Source organism: Vombatus ursinus, unplaced genomic scaffold (genome assembly GCF_900497805.2).
Source record: "Vombatus ursinus unplaced genomic scaffold, bare-nosed wombat genome assembly UNPS02000582.1, whole genome shotgun sequence".
NCBI lineage: Eukaryota > Metazoa > Chordata > Mammalia > Diprotodontia > Vombatidae > Vombatus > Vombatus ursinus.
Genome location: NW_020940360.1, coordinates 33,318,547 through 33,337,116, shown reverse-complemented (window position 1 = coordinate 33,337,116; position 18,570 = coordinate 33,318,547). Strand labels below are relative to the sequence as shown.

Sequence of the window (18,570 nt, the reverse complement as noted above, 5' to 3'; positions counted from 1 at the left end):
TCCTGGAGTTTCTTCTACCAATGAAATCACCCAATCCCTATCTTGAATATATACTGTTCTTCCATCTTATTACATCAGAAAGCAGTAGCTGGACTGATACTACAACTTGTTCAGTCATTCAGTCATGTCTGACTCTTTGTGACCCCATGAACCTTTCTGTCCATAAGGTTTTCTTAGCAAAGATATTGCAGTGGTTTGTCATTTCCTTCTCCAGTGGATTAAGGCAAATAGAGGTTAAGTGACTTGCCCAGGGTCACATATCTAAAGAGTGTCTGAGGCTGGGTTTGAACTAAAGTCTTCCTAACTCCTGGTGCAGTTCTCTATCTACCAAGTCATCTAGCTACCTCCTATTGCAACTAGGACCTCTAATCCAACTTTAATCTTTTCGAAAAGGAGTAACCAAACACATCTGTCATATTCTGCTACTTCTTCATAATCTTTAAGATCTCAACAAGAACTTGCTCATTCTATATTGCCATTATTTCTTAGCCACCAGCACTTATTCTGAATGAACTTTCCACTCAAATAAAGTACTGTGAACACTTAGAGAAATATATGAGGCTATTTTGTAATTGGGTTCCATAAGACAGGCGGGCATTGATGGGTTGGAATCTATATTGTTGGGGGGCTGTTGGAAGAATTCTGCCCCACCTTTCCCCACCCCCGTCAATGAGGTCACAGATCTGTTGGAAGATATGTCTGATGCTACTGCTAAAATGAACCATAAAAGGATATTAGCAAAGACCCTTTAATTCTCATTAATAGCCAAATGATAACCCCCCCAAGAACATCTTAAAAGCATACATATATTTTGCTCATGTGCTAATATAAATATATGCCTTCCCTTTTTAATAGTACACTAAACTTTGAAATACTTAGGTCAAACTAACAGATTTTCAAAATAGCAACACTATTTGTTAAATTCCAGATTATCATGATTTGTGCTTTATAATTTAATACCCCTCAAATTTTTAATGTATTTTTTAGTTTAAAACTTTGCAATAGCCAAACTAAAGGGGCTGGATTTAAAAAAAATGCTTCCAAATCTAGGGGAATCTGCCCTAATTTGAACTAAAGCTTTCACTTTTTTGGGCTTGCTAATGCAAAACTTATTAACACTATCAGGAGAAAAGCAGGAAGTAAAACTGGACTAGACTTGTCTCAACTAGTTCAAAGTTGATGAAACATCGAATTTTAATCATTTCAGTTCTAACAACCTGAAAGAAATGATTACTGTTTAAGAACGATTTTTTTTTAAATTGCCATTTCAAAAAATGAATATATTCCCCTTGTTCAGGAAAAAAAAATCTCTGTAAAAGAATTAAGACATTGAGGGGAAGGAGCAAGGTAGGGAGAATGCTATAATGCTAATTATGTTATTAAGTGCTAAATACCAAAATCTGATACCTCTTGAAAGGAAAATTGTTTTGTTCATTTAACATGCTGGTTGTTGTATATCTACATTTTATTCTTTTGTGAAAGACAAGTTGGCAAGAATTTGAAGAAAGACTAGAATTTTAATTGGATTTCTGAGATACTTTAACAACTTTAATCTTTGACATCTATATCAGAGCAAGCTAGAACAACAAAGTGATGAATTTTAACATATAGAGAGACCAGCTATGACAAAAAACTTATAAAGAGATATCTTCTTATAGCAAAGAAGATTTGTCAACTTGTACCAAAAAAAGCTTAGAAAAGCAAACCCAACACCCAGCAAACTTACAAGGAGGATGCCAGGCATTTTCAGAGCAGAATGCATTCATCCCCGACCCTCCAACTCACCTTTTCTAAAAGCAGTTTTTGTCTCCTATAAAGAAAACTTCAGGCTTCACACCATATCTTAACCCCCCTCATCCACTGCAAGTCTCCGGGTTCTCAGTCCTCACAATCTTCCTGGAAAAGTCATCTTGTTGGCCACTTCTTCCCCACTTTTTCTTTATTAGTAGGATAATAAAGTTATGTCAGCTATCCTAAGCAAACCTTTAGTGGCATGATGCACCTGTTCAGACAACAGTCAGTTAAACAAGCAAAGTAACAGCTGAGAAAGTCAGGGCAGCTAACCTATGAACTTAGCCATTTACAGAAACATCTCCCCTTCTTGCCCTTCTTCATTTGAAAATAGTAGTTGAAGTAACATGATTCCTCTCTTTCCTGTTTGAAGAGGCAGTGAAAGCCCTTCTGCTGTACTTCTACTAGACTCTTCTATCCTGGGCAATGATTGAAAACCCCAATCCTTGGGTTTACCACATGAGCCTAGGTCTACAGGGGAAAGAAGACCCATCCCACTGTGGTCATGTTTGTTTAAGTAGCACCCATCCAACTGAGAGTTAACCATTAACATAGCTCAAATTACTTGCCCCATATTCTTCATAAAGTGATTTTCCCCTGTTCAGCTCTTTAAATCAATTCTTCATCTTTCTAATCTTTCTTAAGTATCTTTGCAGATAGGCACTGCTGGTCAAAGAGTGAAAAGAATCAGGCTGTTATCTGGAGAAATCAGGTCTATACTATCTAGAGTGGTGCCAGGCAAAACTGACTTTCCTATATTAATTGTTTCATAAGAGAGCAACAGAACCCAGAATATGCCCCCAGCTATTCTGTAGTAACAGAACTAAATAGACAGGCACCCAAATGCTGAGCTGGTTTTACTTCCACATTTCTGCAGAGTATCCTGAGTTATGACTGATCATCCAAACACAAAATCCCTGGACCTTATTATCAGTCTGCCAGAGAAAGAGCTTCATTTAAAAAAAAAAAAAGACAATGATGAATAATTATTTCTCACTTTTCTTCATCTTATTTGGAACTTGTAAATAGTGCTTCTCTACAGTACTGTCTGTGTGGGATATTTTTGTTTATTTTACTTACTATGTTGAAGGAAAAGAAGAAGAAAATGTGTAACGGCATCACCAGGGTGATTTCCCAAAGATATCCTATTGAATTAACAAATCTATTTTAGACTCCGACTACAGGATGTATATTTTGGTATTTCGATGGAATGAGTGAACAAGGAGATGATGATATGCCAACAGGCTTAGCATTGCAAGAATCTAGATCATGGGAACACAGATTTAAGAGGAAAAAGGGACTTCAGAGGTCATTTATTCCAACTCCCTTATTTACTGTATCATGATCCTGAGGCCTAGAGAAGTTAGTTAAATGTCTTACTCAAGGACACTCAAGGAGTGACTAGCAGAGCCAGGATTTTTACCCAGGTTCCAGGACTCCAAATTTACTACTACACCACAGTATGATTTTTTTTTTTAAAAAAGAAGTTATACTTATCATCTCAATACTGTCAACTTCCAGGTATCACTCTGAAATTAATTTTATTCCTGTGCGTAGTGATTTCTTTTTAAGGTCAACCATTTCAATTAAGTTCTTCTCACTATGTCTTAACTTGCCCCCATCTTCTCTCTAGCTAGAGGGAAGCTCAGTAATTTAGAAATTAAAATTCAATAACATGCTTTATTTTGACTTTTAGAAAAAAATAAGCCCTAAGAAATGGGCAGAAATAGCTTGGTATTGTGCTTAGGGAACAAGGAAAAATAGGGCAACATGAAAATACATCTACAAAAAAAAGTCCAGGGTACAGTGCAGATGTTAATTCGTTTATTTAATCAACATATATTTATTACAGTGCCCGGCAACAAATATGTATTTATTGCATGCTGAATGATTTAATTTATTTAGTACTTGCTACGTTACAAAATCATGGTGCCAGGTACTACATGGCATACAATATTCTATAAAATACAGTCTTGGCCCTCAAGAAACTTAAAATTTAGTGGGAGAGATAAGAAAGGTAATAAAAGATTACACAATTTGCTATAGCATGAGGTGGACTGTATATGTTAAGTGCCCCAGAAACATAGAGGAGATGGGAAGTTTTTCACCCTGGAGTGATCAGGGAAGGCAACATAGAGGAGGTACCATTGGAGCTGGTTCTTGAAAACCAGGTAGGATTATGATGAACAAAGATGACCAGAGAAGAGGCATTCCAAACACTAGCAAAGGTGAGAAGGCAGAACCCTGTGCCTTGTGATGTCACTAAGTAGTTCTATTTGACTCTATTATCAGGTCAGAGAGGAAAGAAAGGTAAGGACTGTAGGATAGGTTTGGGCTAGACTGTGCAAGGAAAAGCCAGCATCTTTTTCATGGAGAAGTAACGAGAACAGGGGGAAGATGAGGGGGGAAGGAGACTTAGGGATATAGCAAAGACAAAGTTTTCCAATTGTGGGGCATGACAGCAGAAACTATCCCCATACCTGGAGTGGGCTTCCTCCCTCCCTTCTCTGTCTTTCAGAATCTTTCAAGGCTCAATTCAGTTGTCTCTTCTTCAAAGCCTTCCCTGATCTCCTCCTCAGGTGGAAGCAAGTTTTCCCTTCAAATTTTCCCAGAGTACTTTGTCTGAGGCTCTCAATTGCTGCCCCCCCCACTTATCCTGTAGTTAAAATACTTATCTGTGTATATGTGTACATCTCCCGCCCACCACCTGCATACCCAAAATGCAAACCCCTTGATGAGGGCAGGAACATAGCATCATTTTATCTTTCTATCCCAGGCACCTGGCACAGTGGCTTATATACAGTAGCAGTTAATTAATGTGTGCTAAAAGATTCCAATGACAGAATCGTACAATCTGAGAGTTGGCAGCGACCTGAGTAGCCATCTAGTCCAATTCACACTGGAAAGAAATCCACGCTGTAATAAAATTGACTAGTGGTTGTCCAACCTCTATTGGAAGACCCCCAAGGAGGGGGAACTCACTGTCTCTCAAGGCATTCCATTCCTCTTTTGGACAGCTCTAATTGTTAAGAAGTTTTCCCTAACATGGAGTCGAAATTGGTCCCTTTACAGCTTCTACCTGGTTCTGCCCTTTGGGGTCAAACAGAACATATCTAATTCTTTCTAATGATAGTTCTTCAAAGAGTTGAACACAGAGATGATCCCCATGAGAATTCTCTTTTCCAGGCTAAATATGCTCAATTCTTTTAATTGTTCCTCATATATGATATACTCAAAGTCCTTCACCATCCTGGTTGCCCTCCTCTGGATACATTCAAGCCCATCAATGTCTTAAAACCAAAGAATGAGTGAGGAAGTGAATTTATCTCCTACTGTAATATAAGGAATAAACAATATTAAATACAGAAATTGTTTCTGTACTAATTAAGATGCACAAAGAGGATCTGGGGGAGGAAAAGAGATCTGCTATTGGTCTGTCCTGTCTCCTTAGAGAATGTTAAAGGAACTTTGCACAGTTTGAACCCAATTAAAAATACCTTGAGTATACAACATTGTCTCATCAAAAATGTCAGAGGGGAAAGTAGAAAAACATTCTGCTCCACTCTCCTCCAACTAAAAGAAAGCAAAAATCTTTGAATACTACGGCTTGGAAAGAGTTAAACCTAAAGAAGGGAAAAAAAGACAACAAAAATAGAGAAAAAACCCCTCCCCTACCTTTCTGACCCTCTGTATTCCATAAAACAAGTTTCTTTAGTGATAAGACCCTTTGCTGACCAAACAACTACATTTTACTGCAGGGTTCACTGATTGAACTAAAGCTGTCTTTTTCAAGGATACCTATATCAATGTAACCAAGAGCCATAAAATTGTGAAATTAAGAGAAAAGCTGGCTAAGTCAAACGTGGGCTTTGTTTAGTAGAATGCTTTTTGTTGATTTGAGCAAAAAAAAATGTTGCTGGAATCATGCCACTGAAGTTTGGTCAGGACTGAGTGCCCACACCCTGCACTTTAACAGCATTACATGCATCTCTTTTTAAAAGTGTTTCTTTGTAGGGACAGTAAGTCCTAACACCAAAAGGATATGGAGAGTGGGGAGAGGGACAGGCAATTTCCATTTATTCTCATGAATTAAAGGGCAGATAGAAACTTTTCACTCCACTTACTATTGCCAGATTTAAATATCTGTAGAGAACCAAGATAATTAAGAAGTGCTAGTGTAATATAAATATTAAAATTTGTTAGCTACCAAGAAGACCATGCCTCTGTTTAAATATGATATAATCATTATGTTTTTAAAACTGTAAAGGATGTTTAAGATGGTTAAGTCCAAGTCTCTCATTTTGCAGGTGAGGAAATAGCAATGATTTCTTCAAGGTCACCTAGCTAGAAGCAGACCCAGGGCTAGTTCCTTAGCTCTTCTACATCTCAGTCCAGAATTTCTACTCTACCCTGTATATTATGAATGTTTATTACTGTTTACTTTTAGTAACTGTGTAATTCTGGTTCCGTGGTTGACACCATCATACGTGATTGTAACAAAGGGACAACGAATTTCAAAGAATGAAGTGATAGGAGGGAATGCTGTAGTTGCAAACCCACTAGGTGTATTCTGTGATAAATTCAACCAAACATTGGAAGGAATCCTATGAAGACACCACTTCGAAAGCAAAGACTTAACTCTTTCTTCACTTAATAAACCCCTTTGGATAGGCCAATGGGTATGGATTTGATTAGCCACAGGTACTCCCTGTGATTGGGAAAGTAGGTAATTCTCAACTGTCTACTGACCAAGGACTGTTGTGTTTGTCATCATATGCATACAACAACCAAAGGCACTTGTCACTTTCAAAGTAAAATATTTTTACAAGCTTCTGTCTCATCCTGCCTAGCTACTATTCATAACTATCTCTACCACTGATCTGAAAACTGAAGTAACTGGTTAGAGATGAATTGAGGCTACTAGAGCTATAACCAAGAATGAATATGCAGTCATTCAAGATTGATGTGCTCCATAGTAAAGTTTGTTGCTCAAAGTAAGAAAAGGAATTTATGAAATCCTCCATTCAAGGTTAAACAACTCTATTTCTTTTAGGTTATGGGTCCCAGAAGAGAAATCAGAACTGATACTGTGTACATGTGATATCATCAAAGTTTTAGGACACTTAGGTGAGAACTTACGATTTTCTTCACAAATAGCCCCTATAGAAAGGGAGAGAGTCTCAAGAAATCGCTTTATATGGTACCTAGTAAATAATATCTCTAGTAAGTAATGTTTGCTTTTCCCACCAATTGACCTGCCAATCACCAAAGGACTGCCAGATCCTTGGGGTAATCCTACTTGGATTCTAGGACTATATTTTCAAGAAAGAATATATTTATCTACCTAACTATTCTTTGTATATTGATATGTTCTAGGTAAATATGTATATGCTAATATATTCTTTCATATATACATATATAAGCATTCTATATATGTATACATGCAGAGAGAGAGAGAGAGAGAGAGAGAGAGAATCTGTGATTTCATTGGTATAGGGAACTCTCAGTACCAATGTGGGTCCAATCTTTCTCTGTAACTTCAAGTCTTAGACAGCTTCTCAGAATACTAACTTGGCAAAAACCAATCTGTGTCAGATGCAGGATTTGAACCCAGACCAAGTCTTGGTGGCTTTCCATCCCCTATGCCATACTGCCTCTCCTCTCTTACTATCATAAAGAAGTCTAGTCAGGACCCCAGTGGAAGTTGGGTTAGCTTGATGGGTTTCCTAACATCCAAGTCACTTGCTTCCTAACTGCAGGAAAAAGAACATCTCCCATTGTAGATGAAATACTCACTTTTCCCCTCCAGAATCTTCTAATGAAAAGTGATTCCCCACAGGATATTCTAGAGTCCTGCCCTTGAGCAGGGCTTTCCCTCTTCATAGCACAAAGAGCACTGGCTGCTCTACCAGAGCTAAAATGTGGATCTGTGAAAGCTGTCTGTGTCAATAGTGCTATCAGGAGGGTCACATGACCTGGCTTTTGTCTCCTTTCTGCTAGTGTGTTAGTGGCCATGGACAATGATTGAGACAGTGGATGGCCAGCGATGGAAAATGCTCAATCAGGAATTCAGTTATCAAAGGGGTAAGTAAAGTCACCTGTCTACCCTTCTCCCATAAGAGCAGAGCAAGCTACCCACTTTACCTGGGCAATTCAGTGAAGACATGGGTTAAACTAAGGGGAAAGAAAAGGAAACTAGATTGACTTTATTCCAATGGAAGCACAAGGCAGGTTGCATGGATCACCTCAGAGACCATCCCTCTCTTCTTACTGAAAGCTAAGCCCACCTCAGTAGCAGCTGCCCACCAGCCCAGCTTTCTCAACTTAGGCTTGGATATCAAGCTAATCAGTTTGATCTGACAGATTTTAATTAAATTAATTAAGGCTTTTCTGAATGGGCCTGATTAGCATCCTATAGAGGGTTTCTTTCTGTAAAGCAGCCCTGCTGGGATCAGCACTAATACTTTCTTTTCCTCTAATAATGAAGATGTCTTTATTTTGTTAGAATTGCTAAAGGGGAAGGGTGAGTAGCTTGGATTTTTTCTTGGTTGTTTGTTGAATATTCTTTATTTTTCTCTCTTCAAAAAATAAACTTACAGAGGCTGGGATTTGATCCATAACCTGTGTATCTATTACATGACTTAGGTTATTTTAAATCTTCTATAATGGGGAGGGTTGGGTCATTATTTACAGAATTTTTTAGCGCATCTTTGTTTCACATAAATTTTATTATCCCAAATACCTTATATTTAAGCCATAAGCATAAGCCACTGCATTTTCCAAACCCTCCCTCTGTCCTAATTCTTTCTACACCATACCCTACTTACCCTTTTAACACAAACTGAGTAGTGAAGAAGTGGAATGGCTGTCACTTATTTTATCTAATTCTATACATTTAAGAGTACTAGGAAGACTTCACAGAAGACAGTTGGAGACCAATCCTGTCTTTGTTGCTCCATGGTTTTCAAATGCTCTAGGTATCAGCAAAGTTTCCATTGGAGCGATTTCTTAGTTATATCTGAACACATTAATTATTGTTGTTGTATTTTGAAGAAGACCAATGACATCATCAATGAGTGATATCTTGATTTGAGTTGTACAAATTTTCAGCCTCCCTCTCTCTTCCAGAATCATCGAAGTCCAATGGCAGAACAAAGATCAGGATGACTTGGTAATATGGCTTGGGATGCCCTGGATGACTTTGGCATCTTCAATGTTTGACCAAGCTGTAAGTATTTCACAGTGCCTACTTCAGCTGCCTTCATGGCCTATGGAACAAATTGTTCTTGTCTGCCCATTCTGCCAGGAGAAGTCTTTACATGTTTGGGGTAGACATGCCCCTAACTCACCAAAGCCTGTTGGTCATCTTCAACCTGGTTTAGTCTACCTGCTGAGATAGTTGGTTTACTGGGGTATGACTACTGCACATGCTACTGCTTCTTGGAGTCACAGGTGAGAGAGTTGGATTACAGGTGGACACCAAAGGTAGATGAGCAACCTTGAAAAGGTCTTGGCATGTCCTCACGCCAGAGGTACTAGTCCTCCCTGAACACCCCATACACCCCACCCTCTAGTACCTATGTAATATAAGTTCAAGGAAGTCGTCATTATACTCACAGGTTCAGCAAGTGCCTATATTTGTGTTTCGAAGGCATGAATTGTATAAAGGCATTAATAATGTATGGTTAAGTTTAAAGTCCTAGTTTTTTGCTGAATGAGACCTTTTTTTTGGACATGGTCAATGTGGAAATTTGTTATGCTTGAATATGTATGTTTATAACAGGGTTTTGTTTTTCTTGATTTCTCAAAAAGGGGAGGTGCTGAAGAGGGTCATGGAAGGGAGAGAATGCAGATATGAAAATAAAATAGAATAAAAAAAACTATGGGCTATAATGGAGGCTAGACTTGGAAAAATCAACTGTTAAAAGTATGCTTATTTTCTACTGTGTTAAGTATGGTTTCATGATGAAGAATGAAAGAACACATATTAAAATCTTGTGGACCCAATGTGAAATATTGTAAAAACAAGTGACTGCAGCAAAAAAGATGACATTTGATATTAAAAGGTTTTTTTTTAAGAAGCAAAAATAATAATAAAACAAACAGGGACAGACAGATCAGGAAGTAAGAGGAATCCTAGGATCTGGAGCAGGAGCTAGGGACTGAAACAGCCAAGGATGCAGTTTGTCTTTGCAGACCATGAAGAATGGAAGGCAAGATGAACATGTGAGCCAGAGAGACATAGACTGCAATGACTTACAATGACCAATCTGAAGCCTTGTTATTCCCCTCCTCTTTGGCTGGGCATTATTGGCTCCCTTTTTAAGCATGTTCCTGTTTTTCTGCTAATAACTTGTTCTTTAAAGAACTACTTTTACTTCACATAAACATCTGTGGGTCAAGTCAGAAAAAAATCAGGAATCGGGCAGAAAGAAAAATAAACTACTAAGAAAAATTAAGTTCTGTTTTCCCCTTAAGATTCAAATATCCTACACACCCTAGCAAAGCAGTAAAAGCTCGGACTTACGACCTATACATCCAGGTTTTGCATCCTGCTAAGGCTCCTATCTCCCTTCTTGTGCAATAGGAAATTCTCTAAGGATTAAGGTTGTTATTACCATTCACTTGGGCAACAAGCAATAATGGTAATCATGTTTTATTGGGATCCTTCTTGTCTTGGTTAAGATGTTAGCATGAAGACTGACTAAGCCACTGAGGGCAGAACATGTGGATAAACACAAGGAAAGAAGGAGGATTTAAGCTATGTCCTAAGGCCACATTTTCCGTTTAAACCACCTCTCAATCTTATCTATATGAGATTTAAATATTTCTTTCTTTTCAATTTTTTTTTTTGAAAGTTGACTTGTTCACTTTGCCCTATGTCCTTTTTATTCTATAATTTTAGTCTTGGGAGTATTAAAACAATATTAAAAAACAAATAAAATTAGAGAATTCTACCACTATAAATTTTTTTTTAAAAGGTGCTCATTGGCTTCATTTCCCTGTTATCACCTAGTTCTCATGTAAATATATAACCATCCTTTCTCTTTCCTTATCTGTTGTAAGCAAGCCTCCCCACAATTTCTCCACACCCATACCCACAGCACCTCAGAAAGAACCAAGTTTAATTTTGTTTGGGGCATTAACACCAAGCTTATTTCAGCACCTAATATAATTGCAATTACACACTCATCCGTGGCTAGGGTTACCAACCGGTCGCTACTGGGATGGTTTGGCTGGTATTTTATCATAGGAATGAGGGACATTAGAGGCCGTCTAAACTATTCATTTCACTGATGATGAAACGGAAACCCAGAGAGGAGAACAACATCGAAAAGGTTACTTACTTGCTGTTGATGACAAAGGTAGGATGTGACCCCAGTTCCTCCACTTCCAAAGCCACAGGGAACAGAAGAGCAAAAGGAATTCTGAGGAATGAAAGAGGGAAAAATGGTGGGTAGGGAGTGAGAAGTAGGATTTTCACCTCCTAATAATCACTTGAAACCAGCGATGACACGCGAAATCAAACTTCATAAGTTCGGATTCAGTCAAAAGACCACACTTGAGGACCTAGAGGGCCACAAGTGGCCTTGAGGCCAGCCCTCAGGTTCCCCACCTCTGTTAAAGCATCTTCTGTCCTCAGTCAGTGTCAAAAAGTAAAAGAAGACGTTAAAAAGAATCGTGGATTTTGGCCTTTGCTGCAGCAGGAGACTGAAATTAAAAAAGCAGAAAGCCAAGCAGATATAAAGGGATTCACAAATACGCATGTGGAATGTCTAATTACATAGTGCACTGGACGTGGAGTCAGAAAGGTCTGCATTTGAATCTTACCTCTGATACTCATTAGCTGTGTGATCGTGGGCAGGTTACTTCTACTCACTAAGCCTCAGTTTCCTCATCTGTAACATGAGGAGGTTAAACCAGACAGCCTCTGAGCTTCCTTACAGCTCTAAGTCTACGATCCTGCATTCCTACATTTTTCTACTGTATATATCTGACCACAAACAGAAACCTAGTAATTTTCTTTCATGTAGGCATAGAAGTTTGGGAAAAGGTGGGAGGAAAGAAGTTGGCAGCAGGATGGAGAAAGATTTTTAATAATGAATTCTTCCGTCTTCTTACTTTTGTAATCCTAAAGAAATGAGAGAGCAGTATAGGAAAAACAGAAGTTCTCCCTAAAGCAATAACTTCAAAAATCACGACGTAGACGAATGATGTTGGGCATTTTAAAGTGTCCTTTAATTTTAGAATTTCTTTATCCCAACCGACTCCTGACCAGAAGCATTCACAATGGAGTCCAAATGCAAAAGAAAAACTGTCTTAAAAACCACAGGGTGTTATACACTCCAAGGTTCTGTCACAAAAACCCCAACTATAATGAAAAAAAAATATAGAGTCTACTAATAAGTAGCAAGTAGTACTAAAGAGACCTAGATGTGGGAAGAAGCAGAAATAAACAGAATTGACCTTCAGGTTTCTTCCCATCTTTGATCAAATGTCCATTCAGGGGATCTCTAGACAAATATGGGCAATTCTGAGCCTGCCATAGAATCACAAGATGAATTAGAGATGGCTACCACCCATTTATAGCCACCAAGGCCTTTTCTGATTAAATTTTCCTGACCTGAAAGTAATTTTGGTGGCACCACTCCTAATTTAACTCAGCATCAGGGTTCCTTGAACTGAACTGAATCAAGGGTCAATGAAAAAGGAATCTAACTTTTAAGTGAATTTGTGACAAATATCTCCTTCACAAGTGCTTTGTAGACTTGAGGAAAAACAAAAGTGATACCTTCAGTAGGTGATAGCTCAGCTTGAGGGGGGAAAAAATGACCAAATCTGGAAAGTTTTCATCAGTAAACTAAAAAAATAAATTTCACTCCAAATAAAGAAGATTAGTAGACAATTGCCTTTTTCTGAAGACATAACTTCAAAGTACACGCTGCTTTGGGAAATGCATAAATAAATGCAAATGATATTTGTTCCTGAATATTTTGTGGTATACAAATCACACAACAGAAGTTGTGTATTTCTTGTTGTTTGTTTTTTTTTCAGTTGTATCCGGCTCTTTGTGACTCCATTTAGGGTCTTCTTGGCAAAGAGACTAAAGTGGTTTGCCATTTCCTTCTTCAGTTCATTTTACAAGGACTGAGGCAACCAGAATGAGTGGAACTTGATAACCAATCAATTCCCGTCCAGCTCTAATCAATGATCCTTTGATACTGACCCAAATGTAAAAACACATGGTACGTGCAAGTAACCTGTCGCACCTGGCCCAAAATGACTTGCATAAGAATAATGTGTTAGACAATATCATACCTAAGGATACGTATGACCAGAAAAGGAGATGGGTTGGCAAGGAAGCGAGTGTAAGGGATGATAACAGATGATTAGTCAAGAAAGGAAAGGCCTCTTCTACATTTGTAGCTGCACCCCCAGGACCTAGGACAGGGCCTGGCACATAGTGAGTGCTTAATACATAGTTGTTGAGCGATTGATGGACATGGATGACAATTGCACAGGGTGAGAAAACATAAGGAGATTTTAATTTGCATTGGAGAAGGGAGTACCAAAATTGATAATATTGTTGTTGTTATTTTTTTTAAACATATTATAGCTAAATAAAATGAGAGATAGAATGGCATGCAGAGTGTATAGAGAGGCAGCCCTATAATAGTTAAAACTTAAGATCACATAACTGGTAAGATTATAGAAAGAGAATAATCAAATTGAGCATATAAGATGCAGGGATGGGAAATAAGTTCTTTGAAAGTATTTCCATGAAGATTATGTAGCTCTTTCCTCTTCCCCAGCTTAAGCAGGGGTCTTCCCCCCTGCCCAGCCCCAGTACTCCTTCCCCATCCCTTTGTTGAAGGATACATGGATGTCTACAGAGCTCTCTCCTTCAAATTGCCAGCTATATTCATTCAGAATGGTGTGACTATTTGGAGAGATAGGCCATGTTTCTTTTCCCTACCCAGAATTTATTTGGAGATCCTTGAAGGCTCCTTGAGACACCTGATCTTGCACCACATGATATGCCAGGAAAGCTCTAACATGAACATCTCACAAATTCCCATTCTTCATTTCATAGATATGCTAGATACTATAGGAAGTTTTTCATGGTCCCTGCATTTGAGGGGGTTTGGCCTTCTATGGAAGCAGACAAAAGAAAAATATTTGATACGTGCCTAAGATCATGGAGACAGCTAGATGTCTTAGTGGACAGAACACTGGGTATAGAGTCAGGAAGTCTTTAATCCAAATCTGGCCTCAGCCACTTACTAGCTGTGTGACTCTGGAAAAGTCACTTAACCTCTGTTTGCCTTAATACATTGGAGAAGCAAATGGCAAACCACTCTAGTATCTTTGCCAAGTAAACCCCAAATGGGGTCATGAAGAGTTGGACACAACTGAATGACTGAGAAAGAACAGGAATGATGAAACAGATGTATGGCTATAAAAGTCAACAGAGATAATATACCTAAGCTCTGGGAAGATGAATGAAAGTATAAATGAGGGCGAAACTACGAGGGGATTGACAAGAATGTACATGGATGCCAAGGAGATCCTTGTTGGAAATAAATATAGAAAGAGCTATTTTTAAGGTGCAAAAATATTTTTAAAGGTTGGTAGGTATTAGAAAATAGTATTACAAATAAATCAATTTCTGTAATTTAATAAGCTTCTTTCCCTTCTACTTCTTATACAACTCGAAGGGGGGAAAATCACTTACCATACTTGGCACTTAAACTATTAAACTCATGAAAACACCCAAAGGCTGGGCAAAGGTAAGATTTCAGCTATCTCCCTGTCTAGACAGTAAACTCCTTGTTGGGGTGGGGCCTCCATTTTCTACTTCTCTAGTCTTTTCCATGGAGTGCAGTGGAACACTCCTCAGCACAGAGCTGGTGCTCAATAAATACTTGTTGATCTAAAGAAAAAAGGAAGAACCAGCTTCTAGCTTATTTTAACAAACAGAATTGATTTCCTCTATTAGTCTTAAGTATGATGCCAGGGACTTTTGCTTGGGATCCCCTTTTAAAACAGGAAATTCATTTTCAAGACATTAAGTTTGAAGTGAAAGACTCTCAACAAGCCTTCCTTTGCCTGTGTCACACATGCTTGTAAAACAATGCTATCGTTGCCCTTGGATCAGTGGATGTTCATTGCACCAGCTAGTTTGGTGTTCTTCAATGCCATCAAGTCACCGGTCATTTCCTAATGGATTGCTCACTGATTTTCTTTTTCTTTCTTTTTTTTTTTGGTGAGTCAATCGGGGTTAAGTGACTTGCCCAAGGTCACACAACTAAGAAGTGTTAAGTATCTAAAGCTGGATTTGAACTCAAGTCCTCCTGACTCCAAGGCCAGAGCTCTATTCACTGTGCCATGCAGCTGCCCCACTCACTGATTTTCAACAGACTATTACTCCAATTATGTGATAGGAGAGAAAGACTGTGTCTTCTTATCAGCCCTAACATCTATATTAACATATACACCATGACTTTATTATTAAATATATGTAATGGTTTTTCTTGTCTTCTAATTTGAACATTTATAATTTATATCATGCTAAGCGGAGGCCACATAATGTTGGGAAGGTAAAAATTTTTAAAGTAATCACAAGCATTTATATAGTATTTTAAAGTTTGCAAAGTATTTTGCGTATTTTATTTCCTTTGATCCTTACAACAACCCTGGGAGGTAGGTTCTACCACTGTTTCCATTTGATAAAAAAAAAAAAAAACTGAGGCTGAGAGATTTTAACTGATTTATTCACAGATAGTAAGTGCCAGCGTCAGGATTTGAACTCAAATCTTCCTGACTCCAAGTCTAGATCCTTATGCACTATGCCACCTAGCTGCCTGTAATGCAATTTAAGAAACATTTTTTACCTACTGCACTTGTAAATGATGTTTCCTAGTAGTCAGTCAGTCAACAAGTATTTATTAAGTACTTCCTACTTGCTAGGTATTGGGAATATGAAAGTGAAAATAGCACAATCCCACCGCTCAAGAAGCTTAGTTCTAATGGGAGGGCGGGAGGCTAGAAAGACAACCTGTACAAATCCCAAGAGGATAAGGAGGCAAGCAACCAAAAAATCTGGTTCTCATGGTTTTTAAAAACCATTATTCATAGAAATTGAGAGGATGCCCATCAATTGAGGAATGGCTGAACAAGTTGAATGTAATGGAATGTAATGGAATACTATTGTGCTATAAGAAATGAGCAGGTGGATTTCAGAAAATCCTGGAAAGACTTACATGAACTGATGCTGAGTGAAATGAGTAGAACGAGGAGAATGTTGTACATAGTAACAGCGACACTGTGTGATGACCAATTTTGATAGACTTAGCTCTTCTCAGCAATGCAATGATCTAAGACAATTCCAAAAGACTCATGATAGAAAATGCTATCCATATTCAGAGAAAGAACTATGGAGTTTGAATGCAGATCAAAGCATACTATTTTTTCCTCTCTTTTTTTTTCTCTCTCATGGTTTTTCCTTTTTTTTCTGATTCTTCTTTTACAACATGACGAATGTGGAAATATGTTTAATATGATTGTACAGGTATAGCCTATATCAGCTTGCTTGCTGTCTCAGGGAGGGAAAAGGGAGGGAGAAAAAAATTTGGGACTCAAAATCTTATAAAAGTGAATGTTGAAAACTAAAACCCCCCAGACAAAACCATTATTCAATGGTAGTTACATATTCGTTCAGCCACTAAGAATCTGGTGTTGGAGTTTTCTCTACTTTCTCTCCTGCTGTTTCTCTATTGTCTTTACTTTCATAATCTTATCTTTCTTCAAGGCTCAGTTCAGATGTATCCTCCCCCAGGAAGCTTTCCTAGATTCCCTCAGTTGCTAATGATTTCTCTCCTCACATTACCTAGTACTACTGATTATCTTGTACCTAGTGCAAATATTTTCCTGGAGGGTCACCTTATTGATGCCAGACTTAGTGTAAACATCTAGTCATTCTGCCATAACCCTACTGAGGCTCAGAACTCTAAAGCTCAAGCTTTCCATCTGCCTCATCTTCCCCAGATGCAGGGAGCAGAGACAGGCCTGGGCTACCTTGCCCAGTGACATTCTCACTTGAAAGGAAATTGGAAGAAATGTATGGGTGAAAAATTAGATGGACTGGTTATTTGACAAGTGGGAAATATAAAAAAAAAATAGGACACATATTCCACTGGCATCCTTGAAATGTCAAGGAATATGGACAGGGGCTAAATCTATGGTTTAACTCAGGCCTGCACAACATACGGCCCACCAAAGGATTATCTCATTTTAAGACTCACAATACCCTATTATTATCTATACAGATGAGGAACCTGAGGCTAAGATAGGTTAAGTGACTCTCCCAGGGTCACTCATGGTAGTAAGTATCTGAGGTAGTAGTCAAACTCAGGTCTACCTAACTACATATTGAATCCTCTATATTTTCTGAAAAGTTAAGTGATTTGTCCAAGATCACGCAGGCAAGGTTTAGCAGGGGCGGAACTTGAACTCAAGTCTTCTTGGCTAACAGGCAATGTGAGTATAGATCCAGTGGAGTATTATAACAAAAAAAAAATGACTAGTTGCTTTATACTCCAAGTCCCTGAGCAAAAATAAGGCAGTCTCTCATGTTGGGAACTCTAGCAATAAAGATAATAAGGCATGAAACAAGTCATTGAGGGTATCATGGGAATGATTTCATTGCATAAAGTAATTATGCACCTCAGTACCTGGCCAGATAATGTAGTAGACTGGTTGTATATCAATAAAACAATATAACTGCCCAGATGTCTAACTGGTACAGAGTAACCCTGTAGAACTTAAAAGTGCCAGGTAAATTCTAGTTGTTCTTTATTTTTCTTCTTTCTTTCTTTCATTCATATTTCTCATCTTTATCCTCCTTTCTTTTCCTCTTCTTTACCTGATATCCAAGATATACATATATATGTATGTAACTAACAGAAATATGCATATGACCAAAAGCCATTCCCCAATGGCTAAATAGTGGAGGATATAAACAATTTTCAAAAGAAGAATTGTAAGCTATTAATGGCCAGCCACATGAAAGATTGTTGCAAATCGCTAATAGTCAGATGCAAATCAAAACAATTTTGAGGCTTCACCTCATACCCAGTAAATTAGCAAAGATGACAAAAGTTGGAAATAGCCAACATCAGAAGGGTTGTAGAAAGGTTAAGAATACTAATATACTGTTGGTGTAGCTATGAACTGACGCAGCCATTCTAGAAAGCAATTTGTAATTATGTTAAGAAAATGACTAAAATATTTATACCCTTTGTCCCAAATATTCCACTGCTAGGTTTACATATATTTTTATATCTATATATATCCCCAAAGAAGGCTGATCTCATAAACACCAAAATATTTGTAGTAGCACTTTCAAGGTAGCAAAAGATTGGAAACAAAGCAAATACCCACCGATTGGGGAATAGCTGAAAATATGGTGGTATATGAGTATAATGAAATTGTGCTACATAGTGAGAAATGATGAATACAGAGAAACATAGGAAGACTTCTATGAACTAACGCAAATTGAAATAAAGCAGAACCAGGAAAATAATACATGTGTAAAGTTCTTCTTGCTTTTCGGTTGTGTCCAACTCTGCATGACTCCATGTGGGGATTTCTTGGCAGAGATACTGGAGTGGTTTGCCATTTCCTTCTCCAGCTCATTTTACAAATGAGGAAAGTGAGGCAAACAGGGTGAAGTGACTTGCCCAGCGTCACATAGCTAGTAACTGTCTGAGGCCAGAT

At 38.1% G+C, this 18,570-nt stretch overlaps 1 long non-coding RNA gene across 1 annotated transcript in view; it reads right to left on the bottom strand.

The window, feature by feature from the left end:
- Positions 1-11,151: 11,151 nt before the first annotated feature.
- Positions 11,152-18,570, bottom strand: part of LOC114037575 — a 60,358-nt gene continuing 52,939 nt past the window's right edge. Inside the window, exon 3 of the long non-coding RNA XR_003568464.1 lies at positions 11,152-11,219. This is a non-coding gene — a long non-coding RNA (uncharacterized LOC114037575). The remainder of the gene's footprint in view (positions 11,220-18,570) is intronic.